Below are 22,072 nucleotides of genomic sequence, written 5' to 3'. Positions count from 1 at the left end.
AGGGAAAGATATTCCCATCTGAATGCAGAGTTCCAAAGAATAGCAAGGAGAGGTAAGAAAGCCTTCCTCAGCGATCAATGCAAAGAAATAGAGGAAAACAACAGATTGGGAAAGACTAGAGATCTCTTCAAGAAAATTAGAGATACCAAAGGAACATTTCATGCAAAGATAGGCTCGATAAAGGACAGAAATGGTATGGACTTAACAGAAGCAGAAGATATTAAGAAGAGGTGGCAAGAATACAGAGAAGAACTGTACAAAAAAGATCTTCGTGACCCAGATAATCACCATGGTGTGATCACTCACATAGAGCCAGACATCCTGGAATGTGAAGTCAAGTGGGCCTTAGAAAGCATCACTACGAACAAAGCCAGTGGAGGTGATGGAATTCCAGTTGAGCTATTTCAAATCCTCAAAGGTGATGCTGTGAAAGTGCTGCACTTGATATGCCAGCAAATTTGGAAAACTCAGCAGTGGCCACAGGACTGGAAAAGGTCAGTTTTCGTTCCAATCCCAAAGAAAGGCAATGCCAAAGAATGCTCAAACTACTGCACAATTGCTCTCATCTCACATGCTAGTAAAGTAATGCTCAAAATTCTCCAAGCCAGGCTTCAGCAATACGTGAACCGTGAACTTCCAGATGTTCAAGCTGGTTTTAGAAAAGGCAGAGGAACCAGAGATCAAATTGCCAATATCCGCTGGATCATCGAAAACGCAAGAGAGTTCCAGACGAACATCTATTTCTGTTTTATTGACTATGCCAAAGCCTTTGACTGTGTGGATCACAATAAACTGTGGACAGTTCTGAAAGAGATGGGAATACCAGACCATCTGACCTGTCTCTTGAGAAACCTGTATGCAGGTCAGGAAGCAACAGTTAGAACTGGACATGGAACAATAGACTGCTTCCAAATAGGAAAAGGAGTACATCAAGGCTATATATTGTCACCCTGCTTATTTAACTTCTCTGCAGAGTACATCATGAGAAATGCTGGGCTGGAAGAAACACAAGCTGGAATCAAGATTGCCGGGAGAAATATCAATAACCTCAGATGTGCGGATGACACCACCCTTATGGCAGAAAGTGAAGAGGAACTAAAGAGCCTCTTGATGAAAGTGAAAGAGGAGAGTGAAAAAGTTGGATTAAAGCTCAATGTTCAGAAAACTAAGATCATGGCATCCAGTCCCATCACTTCATGGGAAATAGATGGGGAAACAGTGGAAACAGTGTCAGACTTTTTTGGGGGGGGGCTCCAAAATCACTGCTGATGGTGATTGCAGCCATGAAATTAAAAGACGCTTACTCCTTGGAAGGAAGGTTATGGCCAACTTAGATAGCATATTGAAAAGCAGAGACATTACTTTGCCAACAAAAGTCCGTCTAGTCAAGGCTATGGTTTTTCCAGTGGTCCTGTATGGATGTGAGAGTTGGACTATAAAGAAAGCTGAGCACCACAGAATTGATGCTTTTGAACTATGGTGTTGGAGAAGACTCTTGAGAGTCGCTTGGACTGCAAGGAGATCCAGTCAATCCATCCTAAAGGAGATCAATCCTGGGTGTTCATTGGAAGGACTGATGTTGAAGCTGAAACTCCAATACTTTGGCCACCTCATGCGAGGAGTTGACTCATTGGAAAAGACCCTAATGCTGGGAAGGATTGGGGGCAGAAGAAGAAGGGGACGACAGAGGATGAGATGGTTGGATGGCATCACCAACTCGATGGACATGGGTTTGGGTAGACTCTGCGAGTTGGTGATGGACAGAGAGGCCTGGTGTGCTGCAATTCATGGGGTCGCAAAGAGTCGGACACGACTGAGCGACTGAACTGAACTGAATCGTCTCTTCCAAGGTCCTCCTTCAAACAGCCAGCAGGTCCCCTCCACATCACAATGTCACCGTGGGTCACAGCTCCCCAGCAGAACAGTTTGTCGAGTGTCATTCCATCATTTCTCATTTCAGGAATTGCCCCAGAGCTCTGTCATTCAAAATGGACACCAGGGGTTTGCAGCCCAGTTTTAAAAGTTCTTCTATTTCTCTTGTCTCTCTTCATAGCATCAACTGAAAGTCTTTTCACACTGAAAGCCTTCATTGAGGATGTTTTCAGCAAATATTCTTCCTTCTGAGGAAACATCAGAGGAAAAAATGTGTATGTTGGCTGAAGGCATATTTTGCTAGATTAAGGGGAAGATAAATTTCTGCAATACTTTGGCCACCTGATGCGAAGAGCCGACTCATTGGAAAAGACCCTGATACTGGGAAAGATTGAGGGCAGGAGGAGAAGAGGGTGACAGAGGATGAGATGGTTGGATAGCATCGCTGACTCAGTGGATATAAATTTTGAGCAAACTCCAGGAGATAGTGAAGGACAGGGAAGCCTGGCATGCTGCAGTCCACGGGGTCATGGAGAGTTGGACATGACTTAGAGACTGAACAACAACAAATTTCAACTCTGTGCTGATTTACTTTCTTTAATATATGTTAATTATAAACATTTCAAAAGGATAACTTATGTAATTCAGCAAAAAGCATTCTCCAAAAAATATTTAGGTCTGACAAAATTCACAAACGATTCCAGATCTTTCCTCCCCTGCGCCTCATACTTCTACTTTAACCTTCTTCTCATTTTGCTTATGATGATCAGAATTAAGTATGAAATATCTTCTGCCTTCTAGATAGTAAAAAGAAAAGTCTGTACCTCAGAGTTTTAAACTTAACATCTTTTCAGGGAATTTAGAATTGCAAAATGAAACAGAGGATTTTGCTGCTGGCTCTCACTGGGACACTTTTTTCCACACTGGAGGGCAATCTGGTTCATAAAATGTGGGTAGTTGTTCATCCGTTTTATCACAGATGAATCGTATGCAACAGAGATGAGTATTTTTGTGCTCACTTAAAAAATACAGGCATTTCCTTCAGAGAAATCTGGCTCTCTTTCCTATGGCTCTTTCAACATTTACTTGCTTTTCCTTTTAACTGAAAACCATGATTTATTTTTTTCTCTTTTCTGTGTGCATATTTAATTACTCACCTGAGTGTACTGTTAGTTATTTGATATATATTGTAAATATATGTTTGTGTGTGTGTGTGTTAGTCATGTCCAACTCTTTGCAACCCCATGCACTGTGGCTCTCCAGGCTCCTCTGTCCACGGAATTCTCCAGGCAAGAATACTGGAGCAGGTTGCCATTCCCTTCTCCAGGGATTGAACCCGGGTCTCCGGCATGGCAGGCAATATGTTTACCATCTCAGTCACCAGGGAAGCCTGTAAATATATGTACATTGCAAATCATATGCATATAAGACAAGTAAAATCCTTTATGCTTTTACAAATCTAAAGGACGCATGCACCCCAGTGTTCATTGCAGCACTATTTACAATAGCCAGGACATGGAAGCAACCTAGATGTCCATCTATAGATGAATGGATAAAGACGATGTGATACATATATACAGTGGAATATTGCTCAGCCGTAAAAGAAAACAAATTTGTGTTAGTTCTAGTGAGGTGGATGAACCTAGATCCTGTTATACAGAGTGAAGTAAGTCAGAAAGAGAAAAACAAATATTGCATATTAACACATATATATGAAATATATATATGGAATCTAGAAAAATTCATATATATATGAAACACATATATACGTATATATGGAATCTAGAAAAATGACTTTAATGAATCTATTTGCAGGGAAGGAATGGAGATGCAGATGTAGAGAACAGACTTGAGGACACTGCAAGGGAAAGAGAGAGAGGGACGAATGGAGAAAGCAGCATTGACTTATATATACTACCATGTGTAAAATAGATCGCTGGTGAGAAGTTGTTAGATAACACAAGGAGCCCAGCCTGGTGCTCTGTGATGACCTCGAGATGGGAAGGGAGGCAGGCTCAAGAGGGAAGTGATATATGTATAATTGCGGCTGATTTACACTGTTGAAACCAATACAACATTGGAAGGCAATTTTCCTCCAATTAAAAGATAAGTTAAAAAAAAAAGAAAGAAAAGTTTAGGCACCTAAAGATGGTAATAACGCCATAATTGCTGTTATGCAAAGAATCAGAATTAGGAAATAAATTTCTCCCTCACTGAGTACCCTAAGACTGTTTTCTTTTAAAATTTCTAAGATACCTAAATGGCTTAAATGTCAAATATCATTAAAACAACAACAACAACAAACAAAACCCCAAAACTTGATTAACTGAAAGATCTGTTCTACCTGCGAGCTGGAGTGGTAGTACTGGTTTTACTACTCGGAACTTGCAGGGCCATTACTGCAGTCTCAGCAGCTTAGTACCAAAATTTTCTTCATGGGTCAATAGGAACAACAAAACTTTTCACTCCAGGGTTCTTACCCTTGAAAGCTATTTAGCTGCGGAGGCAGGGGAAACTTATGTATATACGGGCAAAGACCAGTGTTGTTTCTGGAGCCAGTATCATTCCTATGACAATCTGGGGAAATTATAGCCACACAATTTCAGAGATAAGTGAGATAAGTGAGAAACCATGTAGCAACTTCCTCATTTTACTGATGAGGAAAGTGAGACCCAAGAGTGACTTATTGGAGATTGAAATTGAAAGTGTCAGTCACTCATTCATGTCTGACTCTTTGTGACCTCATGGACTATATCCTGCCAGGCTCCTCTGTCCCTAGGATTTTCTGGGCAAGAATACTGGAGTGTGTTGCCATCCCCTTCTCCATGGGATCGTCCTGACCCAGGGATCCAATCCAGGTTTCTGCATTCCAGGCAGATTCTTTACCATCTGAACCACCAGGGAAGCCCCACTGGAGATTAGTCAGCTGGATACTAAATAAATTGAGAGAAAGATTCTCCACTCTTGCTACTATACTATGTCACATATATGTAAATATTTCTTGGCAAAATTTAGCTTCCAGTTAGGGAATATGAAAGATATGATGTCACCAAATTATCAAAGCAAAGAATTGAAAATAAATCATAGCTTTTAAAACCATTAACCCTGGGAGTTCCTTGGTGGTCCGGTGGTTAGGACTCAAAGCTTTCACTGCCAGGTCCGAGGTTCGATCCCTGGTTGGGGAACTAAGATCCCACAAGCCTTGGACCATGGCCAAAAAAATACATGAATAAAATAAATAAATAAATAAAACCATCAATTCAAAGGCTGATGAGGGAACATTGTAAAGGAAGGATTAGGCTGTTAACACCTGAACCCACTTTAACATCACCAAAAAATAAACATCCACATATTATATCTCCTTGTGCAATGCACTTGGAATTACATATTGCCACCTATGAGAGAGGCTTTCCCAAAGAATCAAACCTGAATCTGATCAAGGCTCTAGATCAAACAACCAACTGAAAGGAACTCCTGAGGATAAGGAATATGTTAAATCTCACCACAGGGATACAGTTGGCCAAATTCAGATACTGAATGGATGATCTGGTTTCTTCAGCAACGACAACAAAAGAATGGTAATAACAAAGAAATCAGAAAAGAGAGGATTATCTTTACCCAGTAAGAGAGATCTAAGAGGAACTTCCCTGGTGGTATGGTGGCTGAAACTCTGTGCTCCCAATGCAAGGGGCCCAGGTTTGACCCCTGGTCAGGGAACTGGATCCCAACGAAGAGTCTGTATACCACAACTAAGACCCGGGGCAGTCAAATTTAAAAAAGAGTGGGGGAAGAGAAAGAGATCTAAGAGATATTAATCAAATGTAACACATGAACCTGACTATCTTTTGATTCAAACAAAGAAAATGGCAAAAGACTTTTATAGGACAGCCAAGGTAATTTGAACACTGGCTGATATTAGATAATATTAAGGTTCTATTCATAATATTTTTAGGTGTACATCTTTTAGAGCTACAAATTGAAGTGTTTATGAATTAAATAATGTCTGGGATTTGTTTTAAGGTTATCTATACGGGGACAGGGAAGTAGAATGCATAAATGAAAGATTTGATTCGTATTGATAATTACTGAAGTTGAATGATGGGCATTCCTTATACTATTCTCTCTACTTCTGTGTATGTTTGAGAATCTCCAATATAAAATGTCAAAAATAAAAATAAAACCAAGATAAACAGAATATGTATAATAGACTCTACACATATATTCTATTATCAGAAAATTTTTTATAGGATTTAAAGGATCACTGAGTCTATAATGTTTCTATTCAAAGTTATCTTCCTGTATCTTTGCTGAATAGCATCCCAGTGCTGCTAAATAAGCATGTCTGTGTACTGTGCTTCATATTATAAGGATCTGTTAGCGTGTCTGTCTCTCCCACTCTGAGCTCCTAAAGGGCAGGAAGTGAAAGTGAAAGAGTAAGTTGCTCAGTCATGTCCAACTCTTTGCGTCTCCATGGACTGAATTCTCTAGGCCAGAATACTGGAGTGGGTAGCCTTTCCCTTCTCCAGGGGATCTTCCCAACCCAGGGATTGAACCCTGGTCTCTCGAATTGCAGGCCAATTCTTTACCAGCTGAGCCACCAGGGAAGCCCAAGAATACTGGAGTGGGTAGCCTATCCCTTCTCTAGCAGATCTTCCTGACCTAGGAATCGAATCGGGGTCTCCTGCATTGCAGGCGTATTCTTTATCAAGTGAGCTATCAGGGCAGCCCTCTAAAGGGCAGAAGCGATCTCTATTTCAGATTCCTATCCCTGGTCTATAGCACAGTATTTGATGGGCACCAAATAAAGAAATGAATTTTAGGAAAAATGTTTTTGTCCTTTGCTGTTTTAATCAATATTTTGTTTCTTTATGTTGAAACGCTAATCTGTCTTGATTGTTGCTGGTTGTTGTTCTGCCGTTAATGAGAATGGGAAACAATGTTTAAAGGAATCAAAAAAAGAATCGTCAAATCCCCATCTACAGCTCCCACCATCTGCCCCCATCCTTCAATTTTCAAAACTTTCTTTATGAATGTGTCTGTGTGCTCAGTGGCTAGGTCCTGTCCACCGCTTTGCAACCCTATGGACTGTAGCCTGCTAGGCTCTTCAGTCCATGAAAATTTCCTAGGCAAGAATACTGGAGCGGATTTCCATTTCCTAATCAGGGGATTTTCCTGACCCAGGGATTGAACCCTTAAAAAAATGATTCCCGTGTATCTGCCTCAGAACTTTTCTCGATTCTCAATGAGTGAAGAATAAATGAATGCGTGAAGGAATAAATAGATAGAGCAAATGATAAAGCAAATGGGGTAAATGTTAACAGAATCTGGATGAAGGGTATACAAGAGTTTTTTGAACTATTTTTATTTTTGTGACTATTTTAGGATAAAACTATTTTCAGATAACAAGTTAGAAAAAGTTCTACTGTTCTAAAGTATAGTTCATGAAACTATTTTTCAGTCCTCCGACCAATATTGTTTCCCTTCTCCGAAGGTGTATAGCACTTTACTCTTTCGTTTTTGTTTTTTTTATTTATCACATGCAGGCTTGTCATTTAGTCGTTTCAGGGTGTTTTGGGGTGTGGAAGGCTGACCCTCCATCTTCTCAGTTGCATGTTCTGTCCTTGGTATGGTCTTTGCGACTCTCTCATGGCCCCCGTCTAACACTGGCACAGAGGAGGCTCTGCAGAGTCTGCAAAGAGCCCTGGGTGGGAAGACTTGGCATGAAGTCCTTGCTCTGCCACTCAGTTGCTCTGTGAACTTGGACAAATGAATACATGACTCTGTGCTTCAGTTTCTCTTTTTGTTCAATTAGAGGGCTTTAGGAGGCTTTTCCTGTTCTAAACAGCGGTTAAATATCTGGCTACATGGAAGCAATGTAATATTCTAGAAATATCTTGTAAAAAAAGGGGGGGTGAAATTAGAATCTGAGCTTCTCTATTAAAAAATGCGTACGGAGAAGGGAATGGCAACCCACTCCAGTATTCTTGCCTGGAGAATTCCCCGGATGGAGGAGCCTGGTGGGCTACAGTCTACAGGGTCGCAAAGAGTCGGACATGACTGAGCGACTAACACATAACATGTTTAAAGAGAAAAGTGAGAAGAAAAGAATGCTTAATAGCATATCAGGCTGCAGCTATGAAAAAGTTCAACAATTTTGGCAGTCCAAAAATCTTAGAAGTGACATTTTGAGCAAATCTGTTGAGCCACACACAGATCCTTCTCTTTGTTCCATTTTGGCAACATTTTCTCTTTACCACAAATACTGGGATATATGCAGACTGAGAAAGCTGACTCTCCTCACCCCATGCACTTGAGTTGTCTTTTTTCAGCAGTTGAATTGGTTTTACAGTGATTTATCCACACTCTTCCCACACTCCCCTGTGGCTAATGAAACATATGTGTGAGATGCGTGGCTGTGGGGATTAAACATGGCCGAAGTCCTTGGCAGTTTGATGATCACTTGTCAATTCTTCCTTTCTGACTTTATTATTTACACTGATGATTTTGAGCAAAAACCCAAAAGAAGAGTTTTAGTCTTTCTCCCTTCCTCCCAGGGCTAAAAATTGCTCAGTTTTCAGGTTGAAGCTCATTTGAATACTATTTTGTTACTGAAAGTTTAAAATAATGGACATTAAAGGAGTCCCTCTATTTCATTGGTTGAAATGTGCTCTCTTTTAATTTGACCTTGGTCTATTTCATATCTATCTAATCTACCATCATATTAGGATTTTATTATTATTTTATTTTTAAATTTTTTGGACCATGTCACATGGCTTTTGGGATCCTAGATCCCCATCCAGGGACTGAACCCAGCCAGGCCCAGGGCTGTGAAAGCACCAAGTCCTCCCCACTGGACCACCAGGGAATTCCCAATATTAGAATTTTAAAGTGTTAGCCCTTTTCAAAAAAATTTGATCCATTGATAAAATAAGAAAATATACTCTAAGTTTTATTTGTATCTACAAACAAAATTTTAGTTAATGAAAAGTTGTTAACCAAGCATCGTGCTTTCCAATCGTCAAAGCTCCTATAAAGTGTATGAGAACTAAAGGTGGTGAGTGCACTGAGATTCAACATATAGTTAAGGAGGTTTGCGGTTCACGGAAAGACTGTTAGGTATATTTCTATTATCTCTTCAGTAAACACAAATATTTTCTGGGTAAATGCAAAATTCTGCAATATCCCATGGACAGGGGAGCCTGGCAGGCTACAGTCCATGGGGCGGCAAAGGGTCGGACACGACTTAGTAACTGAACACACACATGAACAATACTTAAGGAAATGTTAATTTGATGCACTTATGAATTTTTAACTGTTCTCAAAAAACTCTATCAGTGAACTGGATTCATCTCGATCTTGTCATCTGTAGATGTTTTAAAGACATAAGTGGAGTTTCTAAAATTTTTATATTGGGATCACTAATGCTAATTTTGCTTATCCATTCAGATTGGATCAGATTTACTTAATTCTCCAGATGGGAAAGTGTGTAGTCAGTTAAAATAGCTATGGCCTCAAAAGGAATGGTCTTCTTTTGCATAATTTTGTATCACCCCTGAGTCCTAGTTTTCCTCTACTGCATCACTGTGTTTGTGCTTTATGTTCGTTAATTTAACTTACACTGGGGATAGTGGAGAACATTCCATGATTGACCTTGTTGTTTGCATTGCTACTTTTTAAAGATTGAAGAGAATTTTATCTTATGCCATAAGCTCTTACAGACATCAAAATGGCCATGAGTGAAAACATTGTTCAGAATTTCAATCTTGTTAGCAGCAAACTCTTGAGAGAGCCTTGAGAGCAAGGAGATCAAACCAGTAAATCCTAAATATTCAGTAAATCCTGAATATTCATTGAAAGGACTGATGCTGAAACTGAATCTTCAATACTTTGGCCACCTGATTGCAAAGAGCTGACTCACTGGAAAAGAACCTGATGCTGGGAAGGATTGAAGGCAAGAGGAAAAGAGGGCAACAGAGGAGAAGACGGTTGGATGGCATCACCCTCTGTCACTGTTACTTCCGTAAATAAAAGTATAATTTTTGACTTTGTGAATATGATATCTTAGGGAGTAAATGCTTGATTTGTATATAGAGAATCAAATGTATCACACAAGCCATTAAATGAGACCACTGCCATGGATGGAGGAGCCTGGCAGGCTACAGTCCATGAGGTTGCAAAGAGTCAGACACGACTGAGAGACTTCACTTTCACTTTTCATTCTCATGCATTGGAGAAGGCAATGGCAACCCACTCCAGTATTCTTGCCTGGAGAATCCCAGGGACAGAGGAGCTTGGTGGGCTGCTGTCTATGGGGTCGCACAGGGTCGGTCACGGCTGAAGTGACTTAGCAGCAGCAGCAGCCCAAGGTCAAAGGTGCATTTTACCTTCTACAGCAATACCATCAAGGGGAAGTAATATTGTGTGAAGTTTATATACATGTTATAACCCACTGCCCACATCTTCAGCAGGTTTTCTGAAACTGGATTTTCAGTTTTTCTGAAACTGGATTTTCACCAATGGATTTTCAATACCTTGGTGAGTTTATAACCCATCATTTTCCTTTTAAATGAAGTGTGTATCTTCTGTAGAAATCCAAGATATGTTTCAACTGGGAAGTTCAGTGGCTTATTATGAGACTGCATTTTAGTTGAAGGTCAAATTTTTTTCACTAAGTTGTTTGCCTGGCAAAATGTTTAGATCCCAAATCTTGACAAATACCTTTAATCAGATAGATTTATACTATCATATCTAATGGGGGAAGTTTGGCATCAGAAATATTACTATAAGTTTTTAAAATTCATACATGTAATAATTATAAGAAAGGCTTGATGATATAAATATGACTTCGGAAATAGTTAACATGGTTCAGAACTAAATCTGAATATTGCTTATGTGTAGCATGAGATATTTTAAATTATAAATATGCATGTGTGTTTGTTTTTCTTTTCTACATATACTGTAATTCTTAGCAAGTATACAAATATGAATTTGGGGTTGGTATTTGGAAACTATCATTGGGTGAATTCATAATTCTTTGATATGGTGTTATATCTGATGATGTATAAAGTTGGTTGATTTAATGAGCATGCAGTTCAAACAGAACATGGTTAAAATCAATACTTTAATAAATATTAGTGATATTTATTTGATGTCCTTTGATGATCATGCTATTTTACTATAAGCTGAGTCAGATTCTCCTTGTAAATATACTGAAATCCACTATTTCAGCAAAACCTGCCCAGCAGGCTCTAAGAACTAAGTCTGCTGTTTTACTTTGGAAACAGTTAACATTTAGTGATGACCCTATATACGAGACAGTAAAAGAGACGCAGATGTAAAGAACAGACTTTTGGACTCTGTGGGAGAAGGCGAGGGTGGGATGATTTGAGAGAATAGCATTGAAACATGTATATTATCGTATGTGAAACAGATTACCAGTCCAGGTTCAATGCATGAGACAGCGTGCTCAGGGCTGGTGCACTGGGATGACCCTGAGGGATGGGATGGGGAGGGAGGTGGGAGGGAGGGTCAGGACGGGAACACATGCACACTCATGGCTGATTCATGTGAATGTATGGCAAAAACCACGCCACTATTGTAAAGTAATTAGCCTCCAATTAAAATTTAAAAAAAAGATGTTATGAGTCTAGTGCTGGTTTTGTGAAACAGAAGCATGAGGTAAGTCTCATATTTCTTAATGTTCTCACTTATATTTCGTAAGTGGTGGATCTAATAATTATGCAAAAATATAACACAGTCAGCTAGTTGATGGGTATGTCTTTGCACATATATCTGGGTTTGTTCTGAGTGCTTGTTTTCTTTTGTTGCGCAAATTCCCTTTCTTCTTCTTCTCTTTTTCTTTTTCTGCTATGCTGTGTGGCTTGTGGGATCTTAGCTCCCAACCAGGGATCGAACCCAGGTCCTTGGCATGGAACCCAGGCCCTCAGTAGTAAAAGCACAGAGTCCTAACCACGGGATGGAAGGATAATTCCTAAAATTCCCTTTCTTCTAACAGAAAATTATTTTAATGTATGAAATGTATGTCACTATTATCTCATTTTGTTACGGTTCTTCATTACAAGAGTTTTCAGTGAGGGAAATGTATGTAATTTTTGTGAATGATTTAATGAAAAATATTTGAAGGAAAAAATCAATTAGGAAATAGAAGATAAAGTTGAGACAGTCTTATATTAATATAAGAAAAGACAAAGAGCTAGAAATAGGTAAAAATTAAATTAGAAGATCACTCCAGAAGTTCAGTATTCTACAAGTAAGAATCACGTAAAAAGAGCAGAGATAATGAAGAAGAGATAAATATCAAAGAAAAAAAGAAAATTTCTCTGAATTGAGGATCATGTGTTTCTGAAATGAAAGGATCCACAAAGTACCCTGGAATGAATAGGAAAGACCCGTATTGAGTATTCAGGGTTGATTTCCTTCAGGATTGACTGGTTGGATCTCCTTGCTGTACAAGGAACTTTCAAGAGTCTTCTCCAGCATCACAATTCAAAGGCATCAGTTTTTCAGCACTCAGCCTTCTTTACGGTCCAGCTCTCACATCCATACATGACTGCTGGAAAAATCATAGTTTTGACTATATGGACCTTTGCCTGCAAAGTGATGTCTTTGCTTTTTAATATGCTATCTAGGTTTGTTATAGTTTTCCTTCCAAGGAGCAAGCATCTTAGTTTCATGGCTGCAGTCACTGCAGTGATCTTGGAGCCCAAGAAAATAAAGTCTGTCACTGCTTCCACTTTTTCCCCCATCTATTTGCCATGAAGTGATGGGACTGGATGCCATGATCTTCATTTTTTAAATGTTGAGTTTTAAGCCAGCTTTTTCACTCTCCTCTTTCACCCTCATCAAGAGGCTCTTTAGTTCCTCTTCAATTTCCATCCTTAGAATGGTATCATCTGCATATCTGAAGTTGTTGATATTTCTCCTGGAAATTTTGATTTCAGCTTGTTCTTCATCCAACTCTTCATTTCACATGATGTACTCAGCATAGAAGTTAAATAGGGTGACAATATACAGCTGTGTCATATTCTTTTCCCAGTTTTGATCCAGTCCATTGTTCCATGTAAAGTTCTAACTGTTATTTCTTGACCTTCATACAGGTTTCGCAGGAGGCAGGAAAGGTGGTCTGGTATTCCCACTTCTTTAAGAATTTTCCACAGTTTGTTGTGATCCACAAAACAAAGGCTTTAGTGTAGTCAATGAAGCAGAAGTACATGTTTTTCTGGAATTCCCTTGGCTTTCTCTCTGATCCAGCAGATGTTGGTAATATGATCTCTGGTTCCTCTGCCTTTTCTAAATCCAGCTTTTACATCTAGAAGTTTTTGGTTCACATACTGCTGAAACCTAGCTTGAAGGATTTTGAGCATAACCTTACTAGCATGTGAAATAAGCACAATTTTACAGTAGTTTGTACATTCTTTGGCACTGCTCTTGTTTGTGATTGGAATGAAAAATTGATCTTTTCCAGTCCTGTGGTCACTGCTGAGTTTTCCAAATTTGATGACATATTGAGTTTAGCACTTTCACAGCATCATCTTTTAGGATTTTAAACAGCTCAGCTGGAATTCTGACACCTCCAGTAGCTTTCTTTGCAGTATTGCTTCCTAAGGTCCACTTGACTTCAGACTCCTGGATGCCTGGTTCTGGGTGAGTGACCACACCGTTGTGGTTATCGGGGTCATTAAGCCCTTTTTTCTATAGTTCTTCTGTGTATTCTTGCCATCTTTTTAATCTCTTCTGCCTCTGTTAGGTCCTTACTGTTTCTGCCCTTTATTGCACCCATCCTTGCATGAAATGTTCCCTCAGCATCTCCAGTTTTCTTGAAGAGGTCTCTACTCTTTCCCATTCTGTTGTTTTCTTCTACTTGTTGCACTATTCATTAAAGAAGGCCTTATTTCTCCTTGCTGTTTTCTGGAACTCTGCATTCAGTTGCGTATATCTTTCCCTTTCTCCATTGCTTTTAGCTTCTCTTCTTTCCTCAGCTATGTGTAAAGCTTCCTCAGACAACCACTTTGCCTTCTTGCATTTCATTTTCTTTGGGATGGTTTTGGTCACCACCTCTTGTACAGTGTTACAAACCTCTGTGTATAGTTCTTTAGGCATTTTGTCTACCAGATCTAATCCCTTGAATCTATTCATCACCTCCACTGTATATTCCTGAGGGATTTGATTTAGGTCATACTTGAATGGTCTAGTAGTTTCCCCTACTTTCTTCAGTTTAAGCCTGAATTTTGCAATGAGAAGCTGATGATCTGTGTCACAGTCAGCTTCATGTCTTGTTTTTGCTAACTGTATACAGATTCTCCATCTTTGGCTGCAAAGAGTATAATCAATCTGATTTCAGTATTGACCATCTGGTGATGACTATGTTTAGAGTCACTTGCTGTATTGTTGGAAAAGGATGTCTGCTATGACCAGTGTATTCTCTTGACAAAACTCTGTTAGTGTTTGCCCTGCTTCATTTTGTACTCCAAGGCCAAACTTGCCTGTTAGTCCAAGTATCTCTTGACTTCCTACTTTTGCATTTCAACCTATGATGAAAAGGACTTTTTTTTTTTTTTGGTGTTAGTTCTACAAGGTCTTGTAGGTCTTCATACAACCACTCAATTTCAGCTTCTTTGGCATTAGTGGCTGGGGCATAGACTTGAATTACTGTTATTTGAATATTTTGCCTTGGTAAAGAACTGAGATCATTCTGTCATTTTTGAGATTGCACCTAAATACTGCATTTCAGACTCTTTTGTTGATGATGAGGGGGCTACTCCATTTGTTCTAAGGGATTCTTGCCCACTGCTGCTGCTGCTGCTAAGTCGCTTCAGTCGTGTCCGACTCTGTGCGACCCCACAGACGGCAGCCCACCAGGCTCTCCCATCCCTGGGATTCTCCAGGCAAGAATACTGGAGTGGGTTGCAATTTCCTTCTCCAGTGCATGAAAGGGAAAAGTGAAAGTGAAGTCGCTCAGTCGTGTCTGACTCTTAGCGACCCCATGGACTGCAGCCTACCAGGCTTCTCCATCCATGGGATTTTCCAGGCAAGAGTACTGGAGTGGGGTGCCATTGCCTTCTTCATTCTTGCCCACAGGACTAGATATAATGGTCATCTGAATTAAATTTGCCCATCCCGTCCATTTTAATTCACTGGTTCCTAGGATGTCAATGTTCACTCTTGCCATCTTCTGCTTGACCACATCCAATTTACCTTATTTCATGGACCTAACATTTCAGGTTCCTATACAATATTGTTTTTTACAGTATCAGACTTTACGTTCACCACCAGATACATCCACAGTTGAACGCTATTTCCACTTTGGCCCAACCGATTAATTCTTTCTGGAGCTATTAGTAATTGCCCTCTGCTCTTGCCCAGTAGCATACTGAACATCTTTCGACCTAGGGGCTCATATTCTGGTGTCATATCTTTTTGACTTTTCACACTGTTCATGGTGTTTTCACAGCAAAAATGCTGGACTGATTTGCCATTCTCTCCTCCAGTGGACCATGTATTGTCAGAACTCTCCACTATGACCCATGGGCTTTGGGTGGCCCTGCATGGCATGACTCATCTTCATTGAGTCATGCAAGCCCCTTCGTGGAGTATGTTACTGTTTAAAAAGTCCACTTCTTACCTATCACTTTCTGTCTCACTGAATTCTTTCTGCAATGAGACATCAAGTACCTGAGCTTCAATAAGTTCTGAGACCAGACATATGATCTCAGTGAAAAGACCATGGGTTCAAATCTCACCCTGGGTTTCGGCTGGGTGTGAGTCACAGTCTGTGGGTTCAAATCCCAGGCTGAGTCACACAGTTTCACTTTGGCAGATGTCACACACATCTTGATTGGTGCAGTCAATACCCACCCTCCCTCTCCCTTTTTGATAGCCTCCCTATGCTTTAGATCCAAGAAAGCTAAAACCGTATTTTCCAGACTCTCTTGCAGCAATAGTTCTGCATGTTACCAAGGACTCATCATGCAAACTCATCCATGAGAGACTTGAAGGATGGAGAAGTGTGGAGTGGTGGCTACATGGGATACCTGACATTCTGGGGCATTGGTGACCAAGGCTGTATTATGCCAGTGTTTCTCAATCTTTTTCCTCTTATTATTGATCTCCTAGGGAGCCTTTTTAGACTTGCCCTCTTAATTTAAATACCACAACTATATATCTATTTATGTACTGAAAATGAAGTCGCTCAGTCGTATCCGACTCTTTGCGACTGCATGGACCGAAGCCTACCAGGCTTCTCTGTCCATGGGATTTTCCAGGCAAGGGTACTGGAGTGAGTTGCCATTTTTTTCTCCAATTTACGTACTAGATGTGTGTTTTGTGTTTTAAAGAGTAAGTTTGCTTAGCCTCCCCCTTCCTCCAAACAATTTTTACTGCTGTTGAGGCAATACCGCCCCTGTTGAGAATGAGTGTACCAACTGGTTCCTAAAGTCCTAAGTACCAAACAGCAGGGGGTAGATGCATAGGATGGTGGTTTGTGTGTGTGTGTGGGGGGGGATGGTGGTTACTATTTGAACAGCCCAGTGGTGTGAATGAGTGTTGTTCCTGGCTGTGCAACATCCATCTGTTCCAACACAGGATAGAAGTGAAAGGAATCCTTCCATGACACCAAAAAAAAAATAAAATAAAATAAAAATCCTAGGCTCAAGGCTCACTTTAGAGTTTAAAGAGCAGCCAATCTAGAATGAATAAGGAGAAAGTAGCATTCTGGAACATAAAACTGAGAGATTATACAATGCGTATGATCATGGTGATAGGAGTTTTAGAGTCATGTGGTAGGATTTATAGATGAATTAGTGGTAGTTACAGAGAAAACAGAATGAAGAAAATGAAAAGACAAATTTTAACTCTAGGGAAAATATAAAGTAGTAGTAAAATGGAAACATGATCATAGTATACGGTGTGACTTATCTTTGAATGATATTTATGAGGTCATAATAAATGAAAATTCTGAATATTTGCTTAATCCAAAGTAGTGATATAATTATATTGGGAGGCAAGGGTTGGAGGGAGAATGAGAAAAGAGTTGTATTCAGGCATAGTAAAGTTGTTGATGGACAATACTTAAAATGAGGTGGTCTTGAAATAGCAGTATAGGGACTTCCCTGACAGTTCAGTGATTTAGACTTTGCCTTCCAATGTGGGGTGGGGGTGGTAGTGGTGGTGGTGGTGGTTCAATCCCTGGTCAGGGAACTAAGATCCCACATGCCTCATGGCCAAAAAACCAAAATATAAAACAAGCAATATAGTAGCAAATTCAAAAAAGACTTAAAAGATAGGTCCACATCAAAAAAACCTTGAAAAGAAAGAAATAGTAATATAAACTTTTTTTTAAAGAAAATGCAGAGGACAATGCCAACAGAGACAGTTATAAGAGTTGACTCCAGCAAGCAAAACAGGAGTAGGGGCAGGTGGGACTAGGGACTTGACTTTTTCATGAAATACAGTGCTATTTGAGTTTTAAATTTACACCTGTTTTACTTCACCTTGGTATGTACAGATTTTTCCACCATGTCTCCTCTTCACCACAAGTCTTTCAATAGAAAACACTGGTGATCAAAAATATCTGTGCCTTGGACTTCCCTGATGGTTTAGTCGTTAAGACTCTGTGTTTCCACTCCAGGTGGCATGGGTTCAATCCCTGGTTGGGGAAGTTCCACTTGCCACCTGTGAGATCATAAAAAAAAAACAAAAAACATCTGTCCCTTGATGCTGAGGTCATCCAGCTCTTTGTCCCGAGTGTATTTCATACCCTCAGTGCCAGGCTATTTTATATTTGCCCAGTTAATCTGCACTGGGGGAAACTGATCAGAAAGAGTGAACAAGCTCAAAGGTGTGTTAATAGGGAAACACTTAAATGTTATTATTGTTGTTATTGTTATTGTTCAGTTGCTAAGTCGTGTATGACACTTTGTGACCCCATGGACTGCAGCAAGCCAGGCTTCCCTGTCCTTCACTATCTCCTAGAGTTTGCTCAAATTCATGTCCATTGAGTAGGTGATGCCATCCAACCATCTCATCCTCTGTCACCCCCTTCTCCTCCTGCCCTCAATCTTTCCCATCATCAGGGTCTTTTGCAATGAGTCAGCTCTTTGCATCAGGTAGCCACATTTAGCCAAGGTATTGGAGCTTCAGCTTCAACTGGCTTTAGTTCATGGGAAGCAAAGAATTGGACACTACTGAGCAACCTACAAAACTTCAATATACGCATGAGAATTGCACATTGCTAAAATGCTGATTCCAGTTGCTTGACCTAGAAATTATTGTTCTCATTTTTCTCCCTTTTAAAAAAATATTCTGATTCTTTATGTGTTTGGTATGGTCCAGGAATCTGGATTTTAAACAAGTGTCACGGGTAATTCTGATTAAGGTGGTATTGCGGAAGCCATGGAGACACACTCACTTGTTGAGTTGTGTCAGACATACTAGAGTTGATTTTATTTTTCTTTTATTTGAGTGACACTGAAGGAATTCCAAAGGGAACAATTTTAACTGCTTTCTCAGCTAAATATCTAGGGACAAGTAGCTGAATATATTTTACACAAAGAGGAATGGAGTAGCTTTATGCAATAAGATCAAGTTCCTGGCTCCTGTCCTAGAATAATGTAAGATCACTTCATTGGTTACCAGTTGGATGTTAACCAAAGAAAGATGAATATTTGTGGATTCAGAGATAGTATTTAAAGAAATACTGTAGAGAAGGATGAAGTCTAATGCTACCTGGAATTTTCAAAACCATCAATCAGGGTAATCATTTTTAAATGCATCACAATGTAATATGGCAAATTATAAATTATACATTCATTTGCTTAGTTCTTACCCATGAAATTCTTACATAAATTACTGTTTGTCTTTTTTTCATCCTTTTCCTTCTGTGTAGGTTGTAAAGGCTCAGAATAGACACTGACAGTTGAAAAAAATAATATAACTTACCATAATATGTTCCAGCATCTAAGAAGATGAAAAAGTTTAAACCTAGCTGTCATATATTTTTGTAAGTATAAAGCTCTATTAATACTTTCAGGTGAGATAGGCCAGAATCGTCGTAAATCATCTAAGTTAATGTCCTATTTACACTCCAAATCTTAGCCCTTAGTGTTCCCCACCCTCTAGCCCCCATCTGGAGGCAGAAGCTAAACCAGCCTTTGTTGCTAATCTCCACTTCTACTTTGTATATTGTGTCTATGGTAAATGTGACCATATACTGTAAGGTCAGTTATTCCTAAAATAATAATGGTGAGGATGATGATGGTGATGGAGGTGATGATGGTTAGTATTTATTCAGAGCTTACAATGTTATAAGCATTAAGTGTTTTATGTGCATAAAGTTATTTGAATGGCAAAAATTGTTATTATTCCCATTTTATAGATGAGAAGATTGAGGCCCAGGGAGGTTAAAAAATCTTGCCCAGTATAAATTAAGTAACAACTAGGCTTCAAACTCAGATATGCAGGTGATACCACTCTAAAGACAGAAAGTGAAGAGTAACTAAAGAGCCTCTTGATGAGGGTGAAAGAGGAGGATGAAAAAGCTGGCTTAAAACTCAACATTAAAAAACTAGGATCATGGCATCTGGCTATCACTTCATGGCAAATAGATGGGGGAAAAGTGACAGATTTTATTTTCTTGGCTCCAAAGTCACTGCGGACAGTGACTGCAGCCGTTAAATTAAGAGACACTTGTTCCTTGAAAGGAAAGCTATGACAAACCTAGACAACATATTAAAAAGCAAGGACATCACTTTGTACACAAAGGTCTGTACAGTCAACCTATGGTTTTTCCAGTAGTCATGTATGGATGTGAAAGCTGAATCATAAAGAAGGCTGAGTGCTGAAGAATTGATGCCTTTGAACTGTGGTGTTGAAGAAGACTCTTGAGAGCCCCTTGGACAGCAAGGAGATCAAAACAGTTAATTCTAAACGAAATCAACCCTGAATATTCCTTGGAAGGACTGTTGCTGAAGCTGAAGCTCCAATACTTAGGTTTCCTAATGTGAAAGGCTGGCCCATTGGAAAAGATCCTGATACTGGGAAAGATTGAAGGCAAAATAAGAAGGGAGTGACAGAGGATGAGATGGTTAGATAGCATCATTGATTCAGTGGACATGCATCTGAGTAAACTACAGGAGATAGTGCAGGACAGAGGAGCTTGGCATGCTAAAAACCATGAGGTCGAAAAGAGTTGGATGCGACTTAGTCACTGAACAACAACAACAGGCTTCAAACTCAGGCAATCTGATTTCATGGCCAATTTCTTTACCTGGTACTTTCTATAATCTTACCTTCCTAATGTCTCAACAAAGTTAGGGGTAATATTTCAAATGAAGAATCTGAGAAAGGGGCTTCTGTCGGTGGTTATTTCCCCCGATTTGCATTCTGGTTTTGGACATGGCAACGCATTATTTATAAATTTAGTAATACAATTGATTTAAACTACCTTGGGACCATTTGGTATCTCTTTCACTACAGTTTTTCCCTTAATTTTAATGTGTTGTGATTTTCATAAGAACTATCATGTGAGACAGTATTTTAAGCCTGGGTCAGACTTTACATACAAAAACCTAAATAAGAGAGAATAACTATTGGCTTTCAAATGGAAAATAAGTGAAAAGATAATTTGATGAAATAGAAACCAGGCCATAATCTGTTTATAAGGGTGTTAATTAGCAGGTGAAGTGAAAGTCACTCAGCTGTGTCTGACTCTTGCGACCCCATGGACTGTAGCCTGCCAGGCTCCTCTGTCCATGGAATTTTCCAGGCAAGAATCCTGGAGTGGGTTGCCATTTCATTCTCCTCCTTAGCAGGTATACCTCATGTTTAACTAGAGGAGTCACCTGTTCAGGAGAGCAAGTACTTTGGCTAGGGGACAGGGCTAGGTGTGGTAACCACAGAGTTTACACATGGACATGATCACATTCCTAATTCCTCACCACTTAGGGCTCTGCTGCTGCTGCTAAGTCGCTTCAGTCGTGTCCGACTCTGTGCGGCCCCATAGACGGCAGCCCACCAGGCTCCACTGTCCCTGGGATTCTCCAGGCAAGAACAGTGGAGTGGGTTGCCATTTCCTTCTCCAATGTATGAAAGGGAAAAGTGAAAGTGAAGTCGTTCACTCGTGTCCGACTCTTCGCGACCCCATGGACTGTAGCCCACCAGGCTCCTCTGTCCATGGGATTTTCCAGGCAAGAGTACTGGAGTGGGGTGCCATTGCCTTCTCCGACTTAGGGCTCTAGCATTGGACAAAGCCCAGCATCTGGAAAATGACAATAATATGGGAAGGATCCTAGGAGAAAACAACGTATGCTTTTCAACACTCACAAAGAGGGAAACTTGCTAAAAGTGATAGGCTTCTTTGGTGGGCTGGAAACTCACCAAAAGCTTTCTCTTTGTCTCAGAGCCAGCAATAGAAGAGGTAAGGAAGTAACTCCTGCTCTAGCAGTCAGACCGGACTATTTAGAAGAGCAGTCAACATCTCTATTTGACATGTCTCTGGTTAGAGATGTCAACAAATTTAAGGAAGGGAACTCTTCTTATAGACAATCTGAAATGATCTGAACTATTGCGCAGAACCGAGAAAATAAGTCCTTCTTAGCCTATGTGTTACCCCAAGTAGAGGCAATAGTATAGCTAGCGGTGATGGTGATTATGATGAAAGCTGTGGTGGGTATTTTGACTTACATTTAAGATGTTTCATAATTTGGACACAAATGCTATTATGCAAACATGGGGAAGCATGGGAGTCTGTACTCTGTTTTTCTATGCCTAAACATTAGAGGGTTTCAGATGGTGTCATTATAGTAAATAAGCACTAAGGGGGTGCTCTTTTAATTGAGATGACTCAGTGATGTAACGGTAGAAAAGCCAAATGAATCTATGAGGGAAATATTTCCCCAAGATCCACAGACACAACATAGAAATCATCACAAATCCTTGAGAATCACAGACATTGTTGAGAAAAAAGTTGATTAGAGATGTAGTAACTTACAGGTAGTTATGAAACCAGTGGAGCAACTGGAAGGCAATGCAATTCTCCGATTGATAAGAGGAGTTTTGCTTGTATCCCTTAGTCAAACAAAACTAGACTGAATGTCTCAGAGAGACAGAAAAAATTCTAGAAATTCTTGGGAGTCATCATTTTAGAAGAAGAAGGAACCATTGAAATTATTTAGTTTTTTAATCT

The 22,072-nt window shown here is 39.8% G+C and overlaps 1 protein-coding gene across 3 annotated transcripts in view; it reads left to right on the top strand.

Moving 5' to 3' along the window:
* MBOAT2 (membrane bound glycerophospholipid O-acyltransferase 2) overlaps positions 1-22,072 on the top strand; it is a 150,805-nt gene that overhangs the window by 19,750 nt on the left and 108,983 nt on the right. For 2 of the 3 annotated variants that reach the window (XM_081483455.1, XM_081483453.1), the window contains exon 2: positions 18,776-18,889. The exons of the other annotated variant lie outside the window; for it this stretch is intronic. The gene's annotated coding sequence lies outside the window, so the exon portion shown is untranslated. The remainder of the gene's footprint in view (positions 1-18,775; positions 18,890-22,072) is intronic. 3 annotated transcript variants of the gene reach the window in all.

This window comes from Giraffa tippelskirchi, chromosome 4 (assembly GCF_054371585.1).
Source record: "Giraffa tippelskirchi isolate mGirTip1 chromosome 4, T2T-mGirTip1v1.2.pri, whole genome shotgun sequence".
Classification (NCBI taxonomy): domain Eukaryota; kingdom Metazoa; phylum Chordata; class Mammalia; order Artiodactyla; family Giraffidae; genus Giraffa; species Giraffa tippelskirchi.
Note: the sequence above shows the minus strand (reverse complement) of the source record. Positions and strands in the feature narration are given on the sequence as shown.